Raw genomic sequence first — 22,994 nt, forward strand, 5'->3', positions numbered from 1 at the left:
AGTGACAACACTGAATCCATAACTGCTAGGCCACCATGTGACTCCCTAGCTTAAATTTTACATTCCCTTATTTTGCTTAGCAATATACTACTTGAGAGAAATATATATTTAATAATATATGTACGTGTTAAAATTATTAAATTTGCTATGGCATGTGGCAGGATTTGGATTATTGGACTATATCTGATCATGTAACTCCTTGCTCACCTCTCTCACCTAAATTCTTTTTTTCTGGGCAATACTTAGTCATGATTTTATTGACTTGATTATCTGTTTAATGTTTAGTACTTTGCACCAATTGTAATCCCAGTGAGGATGGAATCTGTGTCTATTATGTTGCACTGCTGTAACTCCAATCCCTGCAAAGGACAGGGCATGTGTGTGTTGTTCAGTTAATATTTGTTAAATGAAGTGAGTGAATGCCTTCTAGATTGATGAAATTGTGCTTCAGCATTTTTAAACATATAGGATTGTTAATTGCCATAAGGAAGCCTATGTATAGCTATCAAGAGTGCTTTTGCAATTTTCCTTTCTTTTTTCTGTTCTCTCATACACTAACTTATTTTTGAAGCAAAGGGCATTTGCATTATTTAAAAAAAATCTTTTATCTATATGTAAGCATAAAATTAGGATTAATGTCTGAAATCTCAAGAAAAACCAAGGCCTAGGTTTATCAGTGAGGACTTTGCCAGTGAAAGTTGCATGCATTGTTCATGAACATTCAGAGTAGCAGTGCAGAAATTCCCAATGCACAAGTTATCTTCACCTGAAGGCTGTTGGCTAACAGTTTCCCCTGAACTATTTAGGAATGTGCTCTTACTTGTTGCATAAATAGAATATATATGATGATTTCATTTTTGCAGGCTGTCATTCTCTTCACACGTCATGAGTGTATGCTTAAGTTTAATATCTTAACAGGGAATATATGAATTTTAGAATTTAACAGTTATTGAACAGTTTTGTGCAAGGGACTGTTCAAAGAGCATACATTAATACAGTAATTCATTGTCTCTGGCTTTATTTGTCAGTGAGTGAGGAAATAGGGCAGGTGTTATAAGCAAACTGCAGAGTGTCATGGGAGCATTGAGGAGAAGCAGTCTCAACAAGGAAATCAATTAAACATTCACCGAAATAGTTGATATTAGACATGATGAGTAGAATTGATGAGTAGAATATTGGGTGTTTGGTCTAGGGAGTTCATTTTCAACCCAAATGGGAAATAAACACAAGAATCAGAGATCAAATTATCAATTTTATTATTGGTAGATCTCCATTAGAAACCATGGTCTAGACTTGCAGCTAAATGGTGTTTCAAGTATTTCTCCCCTGGAGTAAGACATATCCAGATCACGTGAGAAAAGAGACGCAGGTCATGCACAAACTTTGTACACCTTTTCCTTTGCTAAATTGAAATATGTAGATATCAGCGACCGACTCTCAAAGTCCTATGCACTGTGTAATCTCTGCTTCTCCCACGGCAGCAGTCACTAAGCAATGAAGAGATGGGCAAATGTGTTTTCCTCTCAGGAGTAGAAGTTTCTGCATAAGAGAGGGGATTGGGGTTCCCCGAGCAGTGTATATCTTCATAGAAACTAGCTTAAGTTTTTTTTTTTTTTTGTCTTTTTGTCCTTTGTTGTTGTTGTTGTTGCTATTTCTTGGGCCGCTCCCGCGGCATATGGAGGTTCCCAGGCTAGGGGTCGAATCGGAGCTGTAGCCACCGGCCTACGCCAGAGCCACAGCAACGCGGGATCCGAGCCGTGTCTGTAACCTACACCACAGCTCACGGCAACGCCGGATCCTTAACCCACTGAGCAAGGGCAGGGACCGAACCCGCAACCTCATGGTTCCTAGTCGGATTCGTTAACCACTGCGCCACGACGGGAACTCCCCTAGCTTAAGTTTTAAATGATACTTAGTGGCAATATTTAAATATAGTCTTGTTCTAATATTGGCTTTTCTTTAAAACTATCACTTTGATTTGAAGGAAAACTCTTTAATATCCATTTTAGTTTCTCTTCCTTCAAAGACTTGTAAAGGGAAGTTATGTTTGTATGAGTGGAAAACGTTGGCAGATAATATTAAAAGGCTGTTATGTCTGATTGGTGAATGAAACCCAGGGTTGTATTGACTTTAATAACCCAGTAAGTTAAAGGACATTATTTCACTGTGATATCTAATGAAGCTAACCACACTGTTAAAATTGATTTAAATTCATTTTACTTTACTATCAAAATATTTTCAGGAAATACAATGGACTTATGATTTTCTTCCATATTGAAGGTGAATTTGTATTGGCAATTCCAAATACAGTTCATTAATAGAATACAAAAATTAGGATCCCCAGTTGCTATCCAGATCTACCTAACTTTCCCAGCCTGTCATATTTTATAGAGCAAATATTTGTGGATTATGGAGTTCAGCATGAGACCTTTGGCCATGAAGGTTTATTAGCTGACTCCAGTTACACTGATTTATGCAGTAGTAAATATGATGAAAGGGGAGGAATTGTGTTTTACTGATCAGAAAACAGATTGGGAATTAAACTTGTATTTCAGGTCATCTATTCTCTGGGGAATATTTAAGTAGATGTTCATGTGTTTAAATAAATGTATGTATGTGTAATATGTATGACATGTTCTCTTATTTCACTTGAGTTTAAATCTGTAATACTTAGTAAATAAAACTAGCATTTAATCTTTTAGGATTATTGTGTAATAACAAAGTAAATTCATAAAATGTAGCTACAAAAATCCCATTCTTGGATTTCTTGCTGTGGAGGGGACGTATATTGAGTTGGTAATTATGACGACAGGTGAAATCATCCCCCATAAAAGCCAGTCTCAAGCCTGGTTGAACCCATGGGCTCTGGGAGAGATAGATGGATATTGGGAATATTGAGCAATGGCTGGAAGAGTAGGCATCTTGCTAATCCACATCTGAGGGTTTGCAATTCACACTGCAATGGGGTTTCTCTGGGTGGCTTCTGAGCCGTCTTTCTGATCCGCTTTTCTCCTCTCTTCTTGCCACCCCTCCTCTTTGCTTATTAGACCTGATACTGTGTATTTTTTTAAAGAAAAGAATATTTGTTCAGAGAGAAGTGAGAGATTTATTAAAAGGGGCTCTCTCTGCAGTTCCCATGTGGCTCAGTAGGTTAAGGATCTGGCATTGTCACTGATGAGGCTCTGGTTACAGCTGTGTTACAGGTTTGATCCCCGGCCTGGGAACTTCTGCATGCCCTGTGCCTGGCCAAAAAGAAAAAAAAAAAAGTGTGTGTGTGGGGGGGTCCTCTTGACGTAATCCTCTCCTGGCCCCGATGCTTCTGCAGGTCTTTATGTGAAGATCTGTCAACTGGAGAGGTGGCTGGGCGGTGGTGGATGCGGTGGCAGCATCCTGGGATTGCCTTTCTCTCTTTCTCATCCGCTCTCCTCTGAAGTATATTTGCTTTCAGTGTCCTTACTTCTGTTTTCTTTGCCCCACTGTCAAGGACAGCTGAAAAAAAAACCAAATAGACTCATGGATCAGTGCTATTACATGTGTAAGATTTTTAGCTGCCGCCGAACCTCAGCAAATCCTTCCTCTCGTCAGCTTCTTTTCCCATCTGTCATGCTCTTTATATTTGCATGTGCTATTCTTTTCCTGAAATGTTGTCTTAAAAACTTCCTCTTTAGGTCCACCCTAGTCATCCTTCAAGGCCTGCAGGAATGTTCCCTCAGTTTCTGAAGCTTTGCATTCTGCCCCTTCTTCTTGTCCATCTTTGCCAGGTAGTTTCCCCATCGAGTTACTGTCTTTCCTTGGCACACGTTTAGCATCACAGGTAGCATTGTCCTTGGTGTTCAAGCCTTTCTCTCCCACATGCAGATCCTGGAGGCCATGTCCTTGCCTCATTCATTGTCGTCCAGCCTGGTGGGTGGCAGATGGTTGACATTAGTATAGGTTTGCTGAGTCAATCGATGCCTGGCAATGGGTTGTTGGTCTCAAAATGCAGTCTGCTGGGGATGCCAGAGCCATCACTTCTTGACATTTATCACAAATATCTTCCTGTTTATAATTATCATACTTTAAGATACATCACTGCATGGTAATAGCATCAAGTGGTAAACAAATGGAAAGGTGAGGAAATAGTTCTAATGATAAGCTAGTTTTCCTCCTCTCGATAGGGCAATAAAATACTTTCAGGTGGATATCTGTTTCTTTCTTTCTTTTTTTTTTTTCTTCTTTTTCTTTTTTCTTTTTTAGAAAACAGCTCTTCTAAGATTATAGGCTCCCATGATTTCTGAGTAGTTCCTGCCATGGTGTGTTAGTATCGTTAGGGTAACCATTTCTGTGTTTCTTTTCTACCCTCATTTTCTCTTTGCTACTCTCTGTTGCCTCCTAACCATGAATCTCTTCTAAAAATTATAAAAATCTACAACTCCTTTCAGATCTCATTTTCGTCGGCCACCTGCCAGCTATTAAGGCAACAGCTGATTTTTGTTATGTAGTGAACGGTTGGGGCCAGTGGTTCACAGCTGCCAAGCTTCTGGTTCTTTTCTCTCACCACCTTGAAAACTCAAGTCCCTTGTTACATAAAACAGCCCAGCTGCTCTCTGTCTTGTAACAGGTGATTTGGGAAGAGTTTTCTATAGAATGATTAGTAGTGGGACTAGTTCTGAGGGAAGCTAGGTGATGCCTAGCTAACCAGAAAACTGTTAGAGCTCATCACTAAATTTGGCAAAGTTGCAGGATACAAAATTAATATACAGAAATCAACTGCATTTCTATATACTAACAACGAAAGATCAGAAAGAGAAATTAGGGAAGCAATCCCATTTACCATCACATCAAAAAGAATAAAATACTTAGGAATAAACCTACCTAAAGAGACAAAAGACCTGTACTCTGAAAACTGTAAGATGCTGATGAAAGAAATCAAAGATGACATAAACAGATGGAAGGCCATATCGTGCTCTTGGATTGGAAGAATCAATATTGTCGAGATGACTATACTACCCAACACAATCTACAGGTTCAGTTCAACCCCTATCAAATTACCAAGGACATTTTTCACAGAACTCGAACAAAATATTTTAAAGTTTGTTTAGAAACACAAAAGCCCCAGAATAGTCAGAGCCATCCTGAGAAAGAAAAATGGAGCTGGAGGAATCAGGCTCCCTGACTTCAGACTATGCTTCAAAGCTATAGTCATCAAAACCATATAGTGCCAACACAAAGACAGAAATATAGATCAGTGGAACAGTATAGAAAGCCCAAAATTAAGCCCATGCAGCTACAGTCAACTAATCTGTGATAAAGGCAAGAATATACAATGGGGAAAAGACAGTCCTTTCAATAAGTGGTGCTGGGAAAACTGGATAGCCACATGTAAAAGGATGAAATTAGAACATTGTCTAACACCATACACAAAATAAACTCAAAATGGATTAAAGACCTAAATATAAGACTGGACACTATAAAACTTTTAGAGGAAAACAGGCCAAATGCTGTCCAACATAAACCACAACAATATCTTGTCAGATCCATCTCCTGGAGTAATGACAATAAAAACAAAAATAAACAAATGGGACTTAAAAATTTCTGCACAGCAAAGGAAACCCTAAACAAAATGAAAAGATGACTAACAAAACTTATACAGTAGCATTGGGGTTAGTTTAGTCGTTCTACCCTGTGGCAATTTGGAGCTCTTAAAGGGCATTCTTTATGAAAAATTCTCAACCTTCAGGTCCTAATTATTTGCATCTAGAGTTGTTAGTTTCTCCATATATTTAAACTTAAATATGTATTTAGGTTGGAATTTAGCAGTATTGGGTTTGAAGATGTCCCAGTCTGATGCAGATTTCACTTTTTTTTTTGTCTTTGTCTGTTATTATTATTTATTTATTTATTTGCCTTTTTAGGGCTGCGCCTGTGGCGTATGGAGGTTCCCAGGCTAGGGGTTGAATTGGAACCGTAGCCACAGGCCTACACCACAGCCATAGCCACAGCAACACAGGATCTGGGCCATGTCTGTGACCTACACCACAGCTCACGGCAATGATGGATCCTTAACCTACTGAGAGGCCCAGGGATGGAACTTGTGTCCTGGTGGATACTGGTCAGGTTTGTTTCCACTGAGCCACGATGGGAATTCCCCTTTCTGTTATTATTTTAATTTTATTTTGTTCAGAACAAATGAAAATTTGTCCTAAATAATAGACTTATGCTAATAATCCTTTTCCTATATAATATTTTAACCAAGATGAGTTTTCAACTCTTTGGAGGGGTGTTGGATCAGAATTGGGGTGAATGCTTTTTACTTGGATTACCTATTATGGGGCATCAAATTTCATCATGTGCTTACAGGAAAGAAACTCAATTTACAGTATATAAGACAACACAATTGAGTGCACAACTGATTATCTTTCAGGCAAATATTGTAATAATATAACAATCTGATATTGAGATTTTTTTTTGAAAGAAAAATAAAACTTAATTTTTTTCTGTACGCATTAGTTTCACATATCTTTTTCATGAGCATATTGGCTTTTTAAAACATGATGGAAAGCAGTCACTTTTAGTTTTAGCTGAATTCATTGAGCCATTAATATAACATATAATGTTCCAGACACTGGAGCTACATCCTAGGGAGATAGAAATGATTACAGCCACAAAGAGCCTTCATTGTATTCAGTTGCAGTTCAGGGGTGCTTTTATAAATAGAAATCCTGCCTGTATACGCCCTCCTGTAGGCAGAACAAGATGCATATAGCAGTTTATGCGTTGTGAGTTCTCTAAACTGTTTAGCTCTTTTGTAAAAGTTCACAGGGCATTCACTTTCTGGTAGTGCAGACGGTAAAACGAAGGGAGGTTTTTAAATACCTCATCTGCATAGTTTGTTATGGGAGTTAAAAATACCTCAAAAGGCTTATTTTCCACCGAACTTCCTACCTAAAGCCATAGTTCACTGTTGTCCATTTCCCTGCCCCAGGATGGCATTTAAATAATGACACTTTGGGCAAATTTCAGTCAGTTGTCTGGGTTGAATAATGAAAGAATAATTCTGCTTTCACTTGCATTCTGCAGAGTTTTATATTTTTACTGCATTTTCACATAAAAAATCTGATTGCATCCTCCCAACCTCCGTAAAATTTATACCAGAAATTACTACTCCTTTTCTAAGATAGTACAGTGTTACTCAAAGATGTCATTAATTATAATAATAGCTGTCATTTATGATCAGGAACAAATATTTGTCAGGAACAGTACCAGGAACTATACATCATATGGGCCATAGAAGTTGGGCATTATTCACCTCCTTTCACAGGTGAGAAACTGAAGATCAGGCATGATAAACACCCTCTCTATTGCCTGGCTACATTAGGATTTGAACCCAGATCTGCCTCTAAAACTTGTTGGGAGTGTTTCTGCTGTACCACTGTGATCCCCTTGTATGAATTAATCAAGTCCTTCAGTCAATTATCAGAATTATCAGAGCTGGAATATCCAGATCTTGTGGAACATAATCTGGTGCATCCTCATTCACTGACTCATTATTCATTCAAAAATTAGTTATTGCATGCTGACTTTGTTCCTGTAACTGTTTCCTTGCTCACAAACTTAAGAGCAAAGAAACCAATTTGAATTTGCAGTTTATTAGTAATGCTTTAAAGAAACATGAAATGATTCAAAATAGAATTGATGTGATTTATGTTTCAGAGCTTTTCTATTTATTCCCAACATCCCCCACAAGGAGAGAAGCCACTTAGTTTGAATACCATTGAAAACTTTCAGAGGGGCAAACTGCTATATGTGTGAAATGCACTGTTGACTCTCTGAACTGAAACATTCTCATTTACTGGTCTTTGCTTCCTGAGCAGCTGGATCAAGTGGTACTGTAGAGTAAATTTTTTTGTCATTCTTATAGATTTTCAGATTATCTTTTAAAGCAGACCCATGGTGAGTTGTTGAAATGCTTCATTTTAGAAAGTTACATATGATTAAGCATGCTTCAAATTGAAAAGTTAAATTACTACTTATGTAACATTTCTTTCCAAGTGTGTGGACTTTGATTTCCATTCCTCAGCAACTCATCAGTGATTTTATTTCCACTGCCTTCGTCCATTTATTATTTGTTTAAAGTCCTTTAAAAAACAAATTTCTCTGCTGATTTTATAATCAGTTGATGAAATAGCAAATACTGGGTTAATACTAATATACTGATTGTTTTACCTTTTGGTAAAACCTAATCGACGTGATTTGTTTGTAGGTTGCTGACACATGGGCATAAATGGGTAATAGCTAAAGCATCTAAAATTATCTGTCTTACATTTGTCTAAAATACTCTTAGAGACACCAACCAATTTTTCTTTTAAAGCACAGCTAGTCAATTTCAAAAGTGAAGAAAAATAAAGCCTGGGTCAGTTTTGCAAATTATTCTCCTTGAAATGTTCTGAGTGCTGGAATTTATTTTACAGTTCTAGCTAAGCAGGCTTCTAGACTGAAAAGAAAGGGGATGAATAGTGTCTAAATCAGCTTTAGGAAAGAGGTTGTTTATTGAGCTACACCTCATTTTCCTTTATCTGTCACTGCCTAAATAATAGGTAGAATTTCTTGGTTGCTTGTACTGTACGTGCATAGCATAAAGCTCAGAATCAACTAACGATAGCCTTTCTGATTCTTCCTTAAGCCATCTTTTACTTGCTAAGCTCCCTTTCCCATCTCACCTTCCTGCCTGCAATATGATCCAAACAGAATTATGCAGTTGAGACAATTATAGTCTTTAGCATCTATGTTTAAATTTGGACATTCAGCCTCTAAATGAAGTATAGATCCTCTGCAGGATGAAATAGGAATTACGGTGAAGTAGACTCTTAGGTGGAAATTGATTTTAAATTTTTTTGGGAGCTTTCAACATTTGTGTTTGGCAATATTTTTCTGTCAAGGTAATACGTTAGTAAGGATTAGCTGTGTCTCATAGCATTTATCAGAAACCCCAACATATTAGAGGCTTAAACAGTATAGAAATTTCTCTCTCAGAAAAGAAGTCTATCAGTGGGCAATGCCTGGCTCTAGGTTGTCTCCATGGTCTTCAGAGAGCAAGGCTCCTGCCTCCTTCTTCCACATTTTGACTCTGGCTCTCGTGCCCAGGGGCACCTCATGTTCTAGCATGTCTTCTGGAGCTGAAGCTGTCTCATCTATATTCCCTATTGCAGTAAGGAAGGCTGCAGGGAGCATCAAGGGAAAATGCATTTTTTTCAGCTGAACCAAAAGCCTTCTAGGAAATTCTGCACAACACACATATCCCATTGGCCTGAACGTGATAACGTGGCCACACCTAGCTGAAAGGGTGCTTGGGAAACCTGGTCTTTAACTGGGTACGTTGCCCCCTTAAACGAAACAAAAAAGAGAATGGATTTTATGTGCCACTGCCATTGTTCATATACATAATGGTTGCTTTTCCAGTTTTCAGTTTTCTCACCTGTAAAATGGGCAAAAGAGTATTCTTCTAATGGTGTTTGTATGAGGGTTAAGGGCAATGCTGTGTGAATGATATTTAGTTCTGGAACAAAGTAAACATTATCATGGTTGCTTTTCTAATTCTCACTTCCCTTGTCATTATTGCAACATTAGAGCAGCAGGAAGTCTCAAGGCTTTATGGATACTTAAGATATGATGATCTACATTAACTTGTGAATTACCTCACTTTCGGGACTAATATGTGCTTTGTTTGCAATTGGTGTCTCCTTGTATCGTCTCTCTTCTATAATGCTTTACACAGCATGGGGCGGTCTGTCCCCATGCCCTAAATATAACTGAGAACTGGGGATTAGTCATCCTTTGAAGTGGAAAAGGATTAGCCACAGCAACGATTAATCTATTCTGAAATTTTGGGGACCACAGAGTTCACTGAAATAATAATCAGTCTCCTTAAAGAAACAGGCTGCTCCTTGGTCAAGGGTATAAATGAGTGTCAGAGAAGAAGGGCAGCCTTGGGAAAGTCACATAGCTAGTCTCCTTGTCAAAGGAGGCATTGGATAGGTTGATCCCCAAGATCCTTCTTACTTTTAAATAACTGTGGGAATGACTGTAGGAATCCCATTCTTTTCAGGTCTTTTAAGACCATGCAGGTTCCTGTAGTGCTTTCCGCCTTTTGTATGAAGATGGAGAGTGAAGATGAGCCAATCTAGTGGGCTTTATGGAGCCCTTACAGTTTGATAATATTGAGTTTGCTGCCTGAGATACCAACCTCTTAAATTAATTTTCCTCTCTTGTGTGCTAAGAATTGCAGGTGATTCCGAGTTGAGATATTCTAAGTAAATACTCTTGAGAGTGAAATAATTTAGTGATGCTTACCTTAATACTCTTCTGTTGTTGTAAAATGGCTATAGATTATACCTTCCTTTCCATTCATGCATTGTCAACATGCACCTTTGTGAAAAAGGAACTGGACTTTTTTTCCTCCCAAATTGGCAGTGCATTACTAACAACTAAATTCTTCCAAATAACTCCAAGCAGCTACATCCTTTGATACTTGTTAGTTCTGTGGCTTTGGGAGATGACTTACATTCTTACTTTGAAGATAGGAATATTTATTATACCTGTTTTATAGGTCAAAGAGGGTGAAAAATCATGCATGTGATGTGTTAACTGTTATCCAGAGCAAGAGACTATGTCAATTTTACTTTATTACTGGTAGTACTACTGTTACTGTTACAGAAATGGACTTTGATAGCTAGCTAATTTAACTAGGCTGATGGTCTACCTGTCTATTGATTGCTCCATCACAGACTATCAGTAACCAATGTGTTATGCAGTAACATTGTATTGTGTGGGCAGAATTTTGACAGGGCACAGTGGGCTTGTCTGTGCTGCACACTCATCAGGGCCTCAGTGGGGAGATGCCAAAGGCTGCAAGTGCCTCAGGACCGAGCCCTGGACTATCCTTCCCTCTGTCACTCACGTCTGGTTTCTGGGCTCTGGTGATCTGAAGGCTGTGTCCAGCTGCACGACTGACTAGAGAACCTATGCACAGCCTCTCCGTGTGGCTTGGACTTCTCCCAGCATGACAGCTGTGTTTGGAGGGGGGCATTCCGAGATCAAGTGTTCCAGGCGACCCTGGGGAAGCTGCCTGGCACTTTCTGACCTCACTTCAGAAGGCACATAGCCACATTCCTCCTTCAGAAGGCACTCCTGCCATATTCTATTAGTTGGCATGTTCACATACCCTCCCAGCTTCAAGGGGAGGGATGTAGACCTTCTGTGTCATTGGAAGGAGCATCAAAGGATGGGGGAGCCATCCCCAGTGCCCTACTGTTCTTATTAGAAGGATGAAAGGTGACAAAGAATAAACATAATTTGGCTTGAAAATAGTTTTTCTGTAAATTATCCTCAAAATTAATGAAACTTTAATCTGTCAACATTTAATACGACCACGCAGTTAAAGGTTTTTATCAAAGGCCTAAAATCATTATGAACATAATCCTAGCTTTTTATCCTGCTAATCTTGGACTTTATACTCTCAACTCTAGGATAAATCTTTCTTTTAAAAGTTTAAAAGTCATCGTGGTTCTCAGGCAGGCGCATTTTATTTTTCTCCCATAGGGATGATCTCTTCCTAAGGATTTTTTTTTTTAATTAAAAATTTTTGTTTAAATTTTATTTTGTGGCCACACTTGTGGCATATGGAAGGTCCTGGGACTGAATCTGAGCTGCAGCTGCAATCTATGCCACAGATGTGGCAATGACAGAGCCTTTAACACACTGTGCCGGGCTGTGAATTGAACCCGCACCTCCACAGTGACCCTAGCTGCTGCAGTTAGACTCTCAACCCACTGTGCCATAGTGGGGACTCAGGTTTTTATGAAAATTAAACTGCCTATTTTTAAAATGTTTATAACAGAACTGACTATATATACCAAAAGTACAAAATAAATGTTCATTACATTAAAAAAAATGCTATCCCCTTTTAAAATGCTATAAGGAATAATAGGAAGCAAATTATTCTTAAGTCAATATAGTATTTATCAATATTGCACTGTTAGGATTATCACTACAGTCTGTAACCAAAAGATTTGAAAAGCAAACAGAAATGACTGATAATTTGTTTTAAAGGTCAAAATTTATTGTCAACAAGTTAGTGATTCAAATTTTTTAATTACAGTGACTTAATATTCTTTCTGGGGACTGTGGTTACCATTATATATTTTGGATGTGGAAGTCCCATTAATTTTCCAACTTGATCTCTGTTATTTATTGGAAGCAACAGCATAGCATCAAGCTGAGTTTATAGCTCCCTTGTTCAGATATTTTTGAATCATTTCTTATTTTGGATCAACTATAAACTACTTATTTGTAGTTTAGTTGTCTCAAATGTAGGGAACATTTTTTTGAGGGGCCCCAAATAGCTTGTTTCAAGACCTGAGATTATAGCACCCACTGGTTAATGATGTTATTCTAAACTTACTAAAAGCAGAAAGCAAATATATTTACATCTAAATGACCATGCTCTCTTCTGCTCACTCTCAAGCCTGCTATTTCATATTTATTTATAGTGACCTCATACTAGGGGTACCTTGCATAAATAGGAATCTAAAAAATGAAGAGCCAGGATAAATATGTCTTTTCTTGCTGCTTGATTTCAAAGTGAAGTAAGGACACTGAGGTTGAAGAGTATCATGCACCTTTCTTAGTTACCCATTCTCAGTCGAAGCCAGGTATATGAGCAGCTCTGACAGTTAACTTTGTAAATCATTCAGAAATCTGACTGCTTTCTCAAAACATACCTGGGTCTTCAGGCAGGAGTCTCCAGGTGATTGCCTCTAGATGTTTGCCTGAAGATGAATTAGAAAATTGGTTGGAAGCTTTGCTTTTCCCTAGCTATCAAAAATTAACCTGCTCAGAAATTTGCAGACACAGCAACGTTATGTTAATGATTCTGTGACTCATCCACAAGACTTTTTTTTTTTTAAGCTGGCTATTCCAAATTCCAAAGATTCAGCATTTGTTATTCGGTAATTTACCTTTGCATCTGTGCTATGAATAGGACATTCATTATGAGGCTCCTAAACCGCCTCAAACCCTTAGGGTATTCAGTGTATTTATTGGAGGCAGGTATCCAGTGTTTTCTTATTCCAGTGGTGAAGCTAGATCTCATTTGCTGGGGAAAAACGAGATGAAAATTCTTTGAACCAGAGACTTAATTCCAAGAGGGACTGTTGTCTGATTTCCACACAGGCCAGTGAGTACACTGTGCTGCAGGATCCCCGTGGGTATTCATTAACATGTCCAGACTGGGTTGCAGCGTGAGAGCCCAGGGAGCTGAGAGGGGCCTGGTCTGTGACGTGTATCCAGCCAGGTCTTTATAGTCATATTCATTCATACATCTATGTATTGATGGTTTACTATTTAGGCATGGCCTTTTATGAAGTTATAAATTACAAAGTTCATTTCTAGAATTGTTAGGTACTTTCTACATGTTGCGTACTTTCTAAAGTCATCTCAAATGCTTTGAGATTTTGTGCAAAAGTTAATTCTTAAATCTGTGAGGGTTGAATCAGATGATCTCCAAAGGCAGTTCTAAATCCCTATGATTCTGTGATACTGATTGTTTGTTCTAAACGTGAGCCTCTACTTTTATTTTTTGTCTTTGCTTAACATTATCCTGATCAAAGTGTTGTACATGCAATCAAGTAGCATAATCAATATTAATGGTGAGGGGCTCCCTTGTGGCGCAGCGGATTAAGGATCCAGCATCATCACTGCAGCAGCTCTGGTCACTGCTGTGGTGCAGGTTCAGTCCTGGCCCGCATGCTATGGGCAGGGCCAAAAAAAGAAAAACCCAAAGAAGCAACACACAATTTTAAGGGTAAGAAAAGGAAAGCTTTCTACTTTTAGCTTTTCCTATTTTAACCACTTCTCAACCTCATTGTGCATTTCTTTTGTTCCAGTTATGGGAGTTCATTTACATTGAGAATCTTTGGTTTTAGTCAGAGTTCATTGTGTTTACTGTCCCGTCCCCCATTTGCTCCATATCACACAGATGGTTCAGGCCTTTGAAAGTTTGTTTTCTGGGATCATAAATGCAGAAGCTTCAAGGGCCTGGCAGATATTCTTAACGAGTTAGGCATATGTTGCCTAAGTGCTTCCAGACCCTCAAATTAATTTTTCTAGAAACCCAGATTTTTATTATTAAATATTCCATCTTCTTAGTGCTGTTTGAAATTATTTTAAAACTCTGAGGGAAAAAAAGGAAATAAAAGTGTGATATGACGCTGCATGACCAGTTCCAGTCATCTCGTAACTGCTCCTATAAAACCAGGCAGGCTCTTCAGCCTTGTTCTGACAGCTCTTCTGCTGTGGCTTCTTCCCCCAGATAGACCCCTCCCGGGGGAGTGCCCTGCTCACTGCCCTGCTGAACAAGTGTGAGCTTGCCTGGGAACTACAGTTACCCCTGGATTGTGACAAAGGGCCTTCAGTAGTAGTCACTATGCTGACTCGGTTCCTGTGCACATTTCTATCCCTTGAGCTAACAAGCCTTCCAGGATTGGTGCTGATCCCTGGGTTCTCCTCACGCTCAAACCTCTTCCTTTGTGTGAGTCGCTTTTCTCGCTTTCTTGTGGATCAGCCCACAGCTTTCCACATGTTTTCTGATGTATTCTTCATGTTTTTTTTTTTTTTTTTTTTTTTTTTTTTTTTGGCCGCACCTTCAGCATTTCTGTCTTAATGTGCAATGTATGGAAGTTCCCAGGCCAGGTGTCGAATTGGAGCTACAGCTGCCAGCCTACACCATAGATAGCCACAGCAACGCGGGATCCGAGCCATGTCTGCAACCTACACTACAGCTCACAGCAATGCCGGATCCTTACCCCACTGAGCGAGGCCAGTCCTCATGGACACCAGCTGGGTTCTTAACCTGCGGAGGTACAATAGGAGCTCCGTATTCTTCATCTTTGAGAGGTACTGCAGCTCTTGTCTCTGCCCATCTCAGCACCAGGGCTTTGCTTTACTTTTGTTACATTTTCTTTTCTTATCTTAATGTGCTCCTTCCTAGCACTCTTACCACTCTTGCACTTTTTACACTAAAATGGAAAGAATGGGTTGGGTAATATAAACAGGGTAGTTTTATGTATAACCCAAGTATAGTAACCGCACATGAGATCAAGAACCATGCCCTAGACTGGCATTAGAATGACACCACCTTCTCAATCCATTTGTCGTTGGCAGTCAGGCTTGAGACTCCGTTGTTCTTCAACACACACTGGCTCACTTCTGTGAAGTTTTTTAAATGGCATCTTCTCAAGAAAAGAGCTTCTGCGGAGTTCCTTTTGTGGCTTCGTGGTTTAAGAGGCCCAATTAATATCTGTGAGATGTGAGTTCGATCCCTGGCCTTGCTCAATGGGTTATGGATCTGGCGTTGCTGTGAGCTGTGGTGTAGGTTGCAGACTGTTGCTGTGGCTGTGGCTCTGGCCAGCAGCTGTAGCTCTGATTCCACCCCTAACCCAGGAACTTCCACATGCCACAGGTGCAGCCCTAAAAAGAAAATAAATAAATAAATAAATAAAGTCTTAAAAAAAAGAAAAGAAAATAGCTCCTGTTCTGAAGTAGCTCTTAATGGCACAGAAGTTATGGTCTACACAGACTGGTGCACCTGAGTTCCTGAAATGGTTCAGCTGGTCCTCTAAAAAGTTTTTTGGGTTCGTCTTGCTAAGCATTGGTTTGATTTTATCTCTGCATGTCCCAGGGTGTGGATAAAACTGCCATGAATGATCCTTCCAGTTGCTTCGTAGAACTTGTTACATGCAGTCTTCTGCATCTGCATTTCCCTTCTTTACATGTCTGGTAGGTTCAGAAAGGATGCTCTTGTACTTAGAGATGCCTTCTTTTGGTTATTTCCTCTGAGGAAGATGTGCATTATTGTCTTATGTTGTTGTTATGAAGATCTATTAAATACATTTATTTTTTACAACAGTGTTCTGAAGTGGTGCTAGTGTTATCATTTTACAAATGGGAAGCCAAGTTGTAGGAGTGGAAATGACTCCCCCAGATGGCACAGGTTATGAACTAGTCCTTGGAGCTCTCACTGTTAACCACTGCACTCTACTGTCTGTGTCTCATCACTTCATTTCAGGTAACTCATGGTTTGTGTAGCCAGAGTGGCCACTGGGAAACAACCAATCCTTTTCTAGGACCATCAAATCAATTCCTAATAAGTTTTTATGGAAGCTTTTAAAAGAATAATGTGAAACTCTTCTGTCAATATTTTCCAGAATTGACTGTTCTCATCTTTTGCAAACTGAAATTGCATTTATCTGAGTTGGCCTGCTGTCTTCCGGCCCCCTCTTCAATCTTTTAAGTTCCTTCAAAGATTATGCATTTTTTGGATCTATTTTGCAAGTCCTCTCAAAAAAGCTGCTCTTGAGTCTGATGGTCTAGGGATTGGACTACTTTTCCAACAACAGTGCATTTCTCAAAACACATTTTCTTATCTTTAGCTTTACTTTTCCTTCTGCTCTTTCCACTCAAGTGGTTATTCGCTGACCAAATTCTGAGATGGTGTGAACATTAGTTGTTTGGCCATCTTTAATCATGCTTTTAATTATCCCTTATTTCTTATACTGTTTCAAAATGTATGCCTCTTCTGTCCTTGTTTGTGGGTATTTGCCCGTTGCTTTAAATTATTGCAACACGTATTTAGTATTTAGTTGGTAAAGAATTTAAAAGTAAATCAGAAATTATCTTTATGGCAAGTTGAATAAATTTCCCTAAAACTCTAAGAGTTTTCCCTGAGGTAGTGTTAGTAATTATTAACGTTTTTTTTCCCTCTGCATGAGCCAGTAGAAGTACTTGACATTTTTAGGAACATCATTCATATCTTTCAAAATAAATCTCCAAAGTTTAACTTCTTTTGTTTGTTTTGTATGAAGAAGTATTGTGAGTTAATGAACACTAAATCAAACAGAGAAAGCACATTTTTACTCTGCCAATGATTTACTTTATGTTAATTTTTACCTTTAAGTAAGTGTAATCCAAAAGAAACTGAGTTTATAAATTCTAAGGATGGTGAGGATATCCAGGATAGAATCACATTTTAAAAATGCAAAATTGTTGAAGTTTGTGGTGCATTTATTTGACTATGTGTAGTCTCATATCCCGTAATTTGTATTTGTGGGAATAGAATCTATGTCTTTGAAAACCTGAATCTAGTATTTTTCTTATTAAAAATTCCAACATTTTTGTGATTACTTTTCTTATTTCCTACACAGGGAGTCTTTTACACACACACACACACACACAAAATCAAATGTTAGTATAAATTAAAATGTGAAAATGATAACATAATAGTCCCAGCTGAACACAAAAGCATACTGAAAGTCTTAACATTATGTTCCATAAAGCCAGTGACAAATTGTGCCCTTAGTTCTTTGAGACAGTTTCATTGTAAAATATATTCAGTGCTTTTATTTCACCTTTCAATATCTTGAATTCCTCAGGATTGAAATGCAGTATTTCTATTAGATCCAGGTTCCCAAGTCTATCTCTGACACATTTGCCCTCCTGTGAATAATATCACCATGGGCCATGATAGATCACAATGACAAGAAACTGATCTTGGTCCAATTTTTAGTTTTGTTGGAAAAAATAAAAAATTCTATTTATTTCCAAATTTTGAAGATAAGAAAAGTTACTCAAAACAATATCTTTAATATTTATTCATAATTTCTAATAGTGCTATTTATTTATTTATTTTATTTTATTTTTTTCCTGTGGCTTTTTCCCCCTAATTTATTTTTTTTGGTAGTGCAATATACATATCATAAAATTTACCATTTATAAGTGAACAATTTAAATATGTTTACATTGTTGTGCAACTATCACCACCATCCACTTTCATAACTTTTTATCTCACAAAATGGAAACTTTGCACCTGTTAACAAATAACTCTCAATTCTTATCTCCTCCCATCCCTGGAAACCACCATTCTATTTTCTGTCTTTATTAATCTGACTACTGTAGGTACCTCATATACATGGAATTACACAGTATTTCTCTTTGTGACTAGCTTATTTCATTTAGAAAAATATTCCTTAAGTTTTATCAATGTTGTACAGTGCATCAGAATTTTTCTTCCTTTTTAAAAGGTGAATAATATTCCACCATCTATGAAAAGCACATTTTCTTTTATCCATTCATCCATTGGTAGATACCTGGGTTGTTTCCACCTTTTAGCTGTTGTGAGTAATGCTGCTGTGACTATAGGTTGCAGATGTTTCTTCAAGATCCTGCTTTCAATTTCTTTTTTTCCACAATGTCATCTTTTATTTTTTATTTATTTATTTATTTTATTTTTTTTTTTAGTTTTTGTCTTGTATTTATTTTAGGGAGTAGGTAAAGGGGCAATACAGTTGCTCAGTATCAGGAAGCATGGGGGATGGGGGTGGGTATTGGTCCAGGACCACCCCTGCCCCCCCCTTGGATACCAAAGTCTGTGGATGCTCAAGTCTCTTACATAAAACAGCATAGTATTTGCATATAATCTATGCACATCCTCCCATATCATTTTATTTATTTATTTTATTACTCAAATGAATTTATCACATCTGTAGTTGTGTAATGATCATAACAATCTGATTTCACAGGATTTCCATCCCACAGCCCAAGCACATTCCCCCACCCCCCAAACTGTCTCCTCCGGAGACCATAAGTTTTTCAATGTCTGTGAGTCAGCATCTGTTTGCAAAGAAGTTCCGTCTGTCCTTTTTTCAGATTTCACATGTCAGTGAAAGCATTGGATGTTGGTGTCTCCTTGTATGGCTGACTTCACTTAGTATGATAGTTTCTAGGTCCATCCATGTTGCAAAAAATGCTGGTATTTCGTTCTTTTTGATGGCTGAGTAATATTCCATTGTGTCTGTGTACCACCTCTTCTGGATCCACTCCTCTGTCGATGGACATTTAGGTTGTTTCCATGTTTTGGCTATTGTAAACAGTGCTGCAATGAACATTGGAGTACATGTGTCTTGTGAGTCGTGGTTTTCTCTGGATAGATGCCCAGGAGTTCTCATATCATTTTAAAATCATCTCTAGATTACTTGTAATACCTAATACAATGTAAATACTAAATAAATAATTGTAAATACAGTGTAAATGCTATGCTATGTAAATTGGTGGCATATGGAAAAATTTGAGTTTTACTTTTTGGAACTTTCTAGATTTTCTTTTATTATTATTATTTTTTTTTTTTTAGGAAGAATGCCTGTTCTTTAATTTTTTTTTTTTACAAAATAAAATACATATATTTAAACACAATTACATCCACACAGATTATTACATCATGGATCTTAAGAAACCGAGTAAGTGACTCCCTCTGGAGAAGTGGAATGGAAAATATGCTGAGACAAATAGGAAATTTATTCTATACTTTATCCCATTTTGTATGGCTTTCATCTTTACTATTTAGTATTATCTATTACATTTCAATTTTTCTTTAAAAATTAGCACTATATTAAAATTTTGTATATTCAACTAAAATTTATAAAGAAGAAAGCCTTATATACCAATAAATATTTTATATAGCATAATAAAAAGAATAACTTAACTGGTAAGAATAACAAAAATAATACACCCTCTGAAAATAAGTAAAATATAAAATGCATAAATTGGTTAAAAAACAAAGTAACTATATAAATATGTCCTCACAATTTGTTACATCTTCTTGATTCTTCAATAATGGCATTACACCATTCTAGGTGATGTGATAAACAAGACATTATAGACTTTACATTGTACCATGGAGAGAAATGGTTATTAATAATACAATTGTAGAATTATATTATTTAATTATAATGATCATAAATTCTTTGATGGAGAGGAAATCAGAATCAGTTCCAACAAGACTTCAGTATTCCAAGAATGATGTCAAATGACCCTCTTAGTGGTGAATTATGCACTTATTTACTATGAGATATATTTCTTCTCCAGAGATTCCTTGTTTGTTTATCAGTTGTAGATTTTTGGTTTGCAGTTATTCTGAAGTTTTGATATAAGAGTCTATATGTATATGAGATTGTTTTAAGTTGTTCTCTTAATTGCAAGTTCATCTCCAGTGTTCTGCATTTGTACCCACCTCTTCTCATGATTTCTGATTGTGGTGGTATAGTCGTGCATGGATGATTTTGTATCTTTACTGTATATATACCTTTACTGGTGAGCCTTGTGATTTGTGGTATTTTTGTTTCCTGTTGCTGTCTTGTCTTTTCTGCCTAGAGAAGTTCCTTTGGTATCTGTTGTAAGGCTGGTTTAGTGTTGCTGAATTCTCTCAACTTTTGCTTGTCTGTGAAGGTTTTGATTTCTCCTTCAAATCTGAATGAGAGCCTTGCTGGGTAAAGTAATCTTGGTTGGAGGTTTTTTCCTTTCCTCACGTTAAGTATATCATGCCACTCCCTTCTGGCCTGCAGAGTTTCTGTTGAAAAATCTGCTGATAACCTTATTGGGGTTCCCTTGTATCTTATTTGTTTCTTTTCCCTAGCTGCTTTCAAGATTTTCTCTTTGTCTTTAATTTTGGTTAATTTGATTAATATGTGTGTGGGTGTATTCCTCCTTGGGTTTATTGTATATGGTCCTCGTTGTGCTTCCTGGATTTGAGTGAGTGGTTCCTTTCCCATGTGAGGGAAGTTTTTGGCTGTTATCTCTTGGAATATTTTTTCTGTCCCCTTCTCTCTCTCTTCTCCTTCTGGCACCCCTATAATACGGATGTTGCGTTTCATGTTGTCCCAGAGCTCTCTGAGACTCTCTTCATTTGTTTTCAATCTTCTTTCTCTTTTCCGTTTTGCATCCATAATTTCCACTAATCAGTCGTCCACCTCACTTATTTGTTCTTCTGCCTCTTGTATTCTGCTGTTAGCTGCTTCTAGTGAATTTTTTATTTCAGTTATTGTATCTTGCATCTCTTCTTGTTGAAGTTTTCTGTCTTGTATCTCTTTGCTCAGTGTTTCCTGTAAGTTATCCATCTTTGCCTCCAGTTTATTCCCAATGTCTTGCATCATCTTCAGCATCAATAGTCTAAAATCTTTTTCCTGGAGGCTGAGAATCTCCTCATCACTTAGCTGATTTTCTGGGGTTTTTCCTTTCTCCCTCGTCTGAGTTATAGTTCTCTGTCTTTTCATTGTTATAGGTTTTTGGTGTGGTGACCTTTTTACAGATAATAAAGTTGTAGCCTCTCTTCCTTCTGGTGTCTGCCCTCCTTGTGGCTGAAGTAGGTATGGGGGCTTGCTATAGGCTTCCTGATGGGAGGTGCTGATGCCTGCCCACTGGTAGGTGGAACTGATTCTAATCCCTCTGGTGGGTGGGGCTTTGTCTCTGGCTGGGATTAGAGGCAGCTGTGTGCCTGAGGGGTCTTTAGGCAGCCTTTTTACTGAGGGGTGGGGCTGTGATCCCACCTGGCTTGTTGTTTGCCCTGGGGCTTCTCAGCAGCTGATTGATGGGTGGGGCCAGATTTTCCCAAAATGGCCACCTCCAGAGAAAGGCAGCTGCTGAATATTCCTGAGAGCTTTGCTTTCAAAGTCCTTCCCTCACAACAAGCCACATTCACCTGTTTTCCCAGGATGTCCTCCAAGAACTGCAGTCAGCTTTGACCCAGATTCCTATGGAGACTTTGCTTTGCCTTGGGACCCAGTGCATGTGAAAGTCCGTGTGTGCCTTTTAAGAATGGGGTCTCTGTTTCCCCCAGTCCTATGGCACTCCTGAACAGAAGCCCCACTGGCCTTCAATGCCAGATGCTCCAGGGGCTCTTTCTCCCAGTGCCGGATCCCCACACATGAGGGTTTCATGTGGGGCTCAGAACTCTTACTCCTGTAGGTGAGTCTCTCTCTGTGGACCAGTTAGTTTTCAGTCTGTGGAGCTTTCCATCCGGGAGGTATGGGGTTGTTTATATCGCGAAATTGCCCCTCCTACCTCTTGATGTGTCCTCCTCTTTTTCTTCTGGAGTAGCATATCTTTTTTAAGGTTTCCGGTCCATCTGGGTGGGGATTGCTCAGCTTTTAGTTGTGAATTTTGTTGTTTTTAGGAGAGAAGTTGAGCTCCAGTCCTTCTATTTATTTATTTTTTAAAAAAACAGTAATCCTTTAGGAGCAAGTTTATGTTGTGTGGATCAAGGAATCTATTTAAGTTGATAGACCAGGTATGTATTTTAAAAGATCAGTGCTGTTCGAACTTGGTTTTAGTCACACTAAATAGAATAGCTCAGGGACACTTTAAAAGTATGCTAGGAGTGCCATTTTAAATGATGGAGATAATATTAAAATTCAATTAAAAATCCACTATATACAGTCACTTGTGATGGAACGTGATAGAATATGAGAAAAACCATATACATATATATGTGTTTAGCTGGTTCACTTTTCGTGCAGCGGAAATTGACAGAATACTGTAAATCAAGTATATTAAAAAATTTAAAAAAGTCTACTACTGGTGATAGCTACATAGTTATTTAGTTGAACTAGAAAACAAATAAAATATTGTAAGAATATTATGTTGTCACTGATGGCCTGTAGTTAGCTTATATGAAGTTATTCAAGATTATTTCACTTCATACCATTTTTGGGTCCATTTTGCTTAAATGGGGTAGGTGTGTGTGGTGCACGTGTGTGTACATTTGCACTCTTGGGAGAAGGCGCAGTGGTTTGTTGCGGGGGTTTGTGTATGTGGTTTGCCTTGCCTGTTTTACCCTAGAGTAAGAAGAGGTGTGTGAACAGGTTCAGGTTACAGCCCCTCAAGTTCTTTGTTTTAGCTATCAACCCTCTTGTTACCCTCAGAACAAATATTTTTTGTTAACCTTAGTTTGGGTGTTACAGTTTCTACCCCAGTGGGAGCTAAAATACTGGGAATCCCAAGGGATCTTGCTTGTTAGCACTGAATGGACTCATGGACTAGGTCCTTCGATAAAATTTGCTCTGGGTCCCAGTAAAAAAGGCCTCCTTCTTATAACATCAGAGATTCCCCAAATTAAGATACACTTTGCTCTG

The 22,994-nt window shown here is 38.1% G+C and overlaps 1 protein-coding gene and 1 long non-coding RNA gene across 50 annotated transcripts in view; one reads left to right on the forward strand and one right to left on the reverse strand.

Annotated features, from left to right (window-relative positions):
• The window catches only part of ADGRL3 (adhesion G protein-coupled receptor L3), an 812,688-nt gene that overhangs the window by 43,016 nt on the left and 746,678 nt on the right, over positions 1-22,994 (forward strand). The window lies entirely within an intron of this gene.
• Positions 1,240-12,827, reverse strand: LOC146400820 (uncharacterized). The gene is made up of 2 exons (XR_014812614.1): positions 12,759-12,827; positions 1,240-3,900 (listed from the first exon to the last, which is right to left on the reverse strand). It is a non-coding gene; the product is annotated as an uncharacterized LOC146400820 (long non-coding RNA).

Source organism: Sus scrofa, chromosome 8, assembly GCF_054392235.1.
Source record: "Sus scrofa isolate SSC_HxYL_T2T_F1_AM1 chromosome 8, Sscrofa_HxYL_maternal_Yorkshire_Landrace_v2.0, whole genome shotgun sequence".
In the NCBI taxonomy this organism is placed as follows: Eukaryota; Metazoa; Chordata; class Mammalia; order Artiodactyla; family Suidae; genus Sus; species Sus scrofa.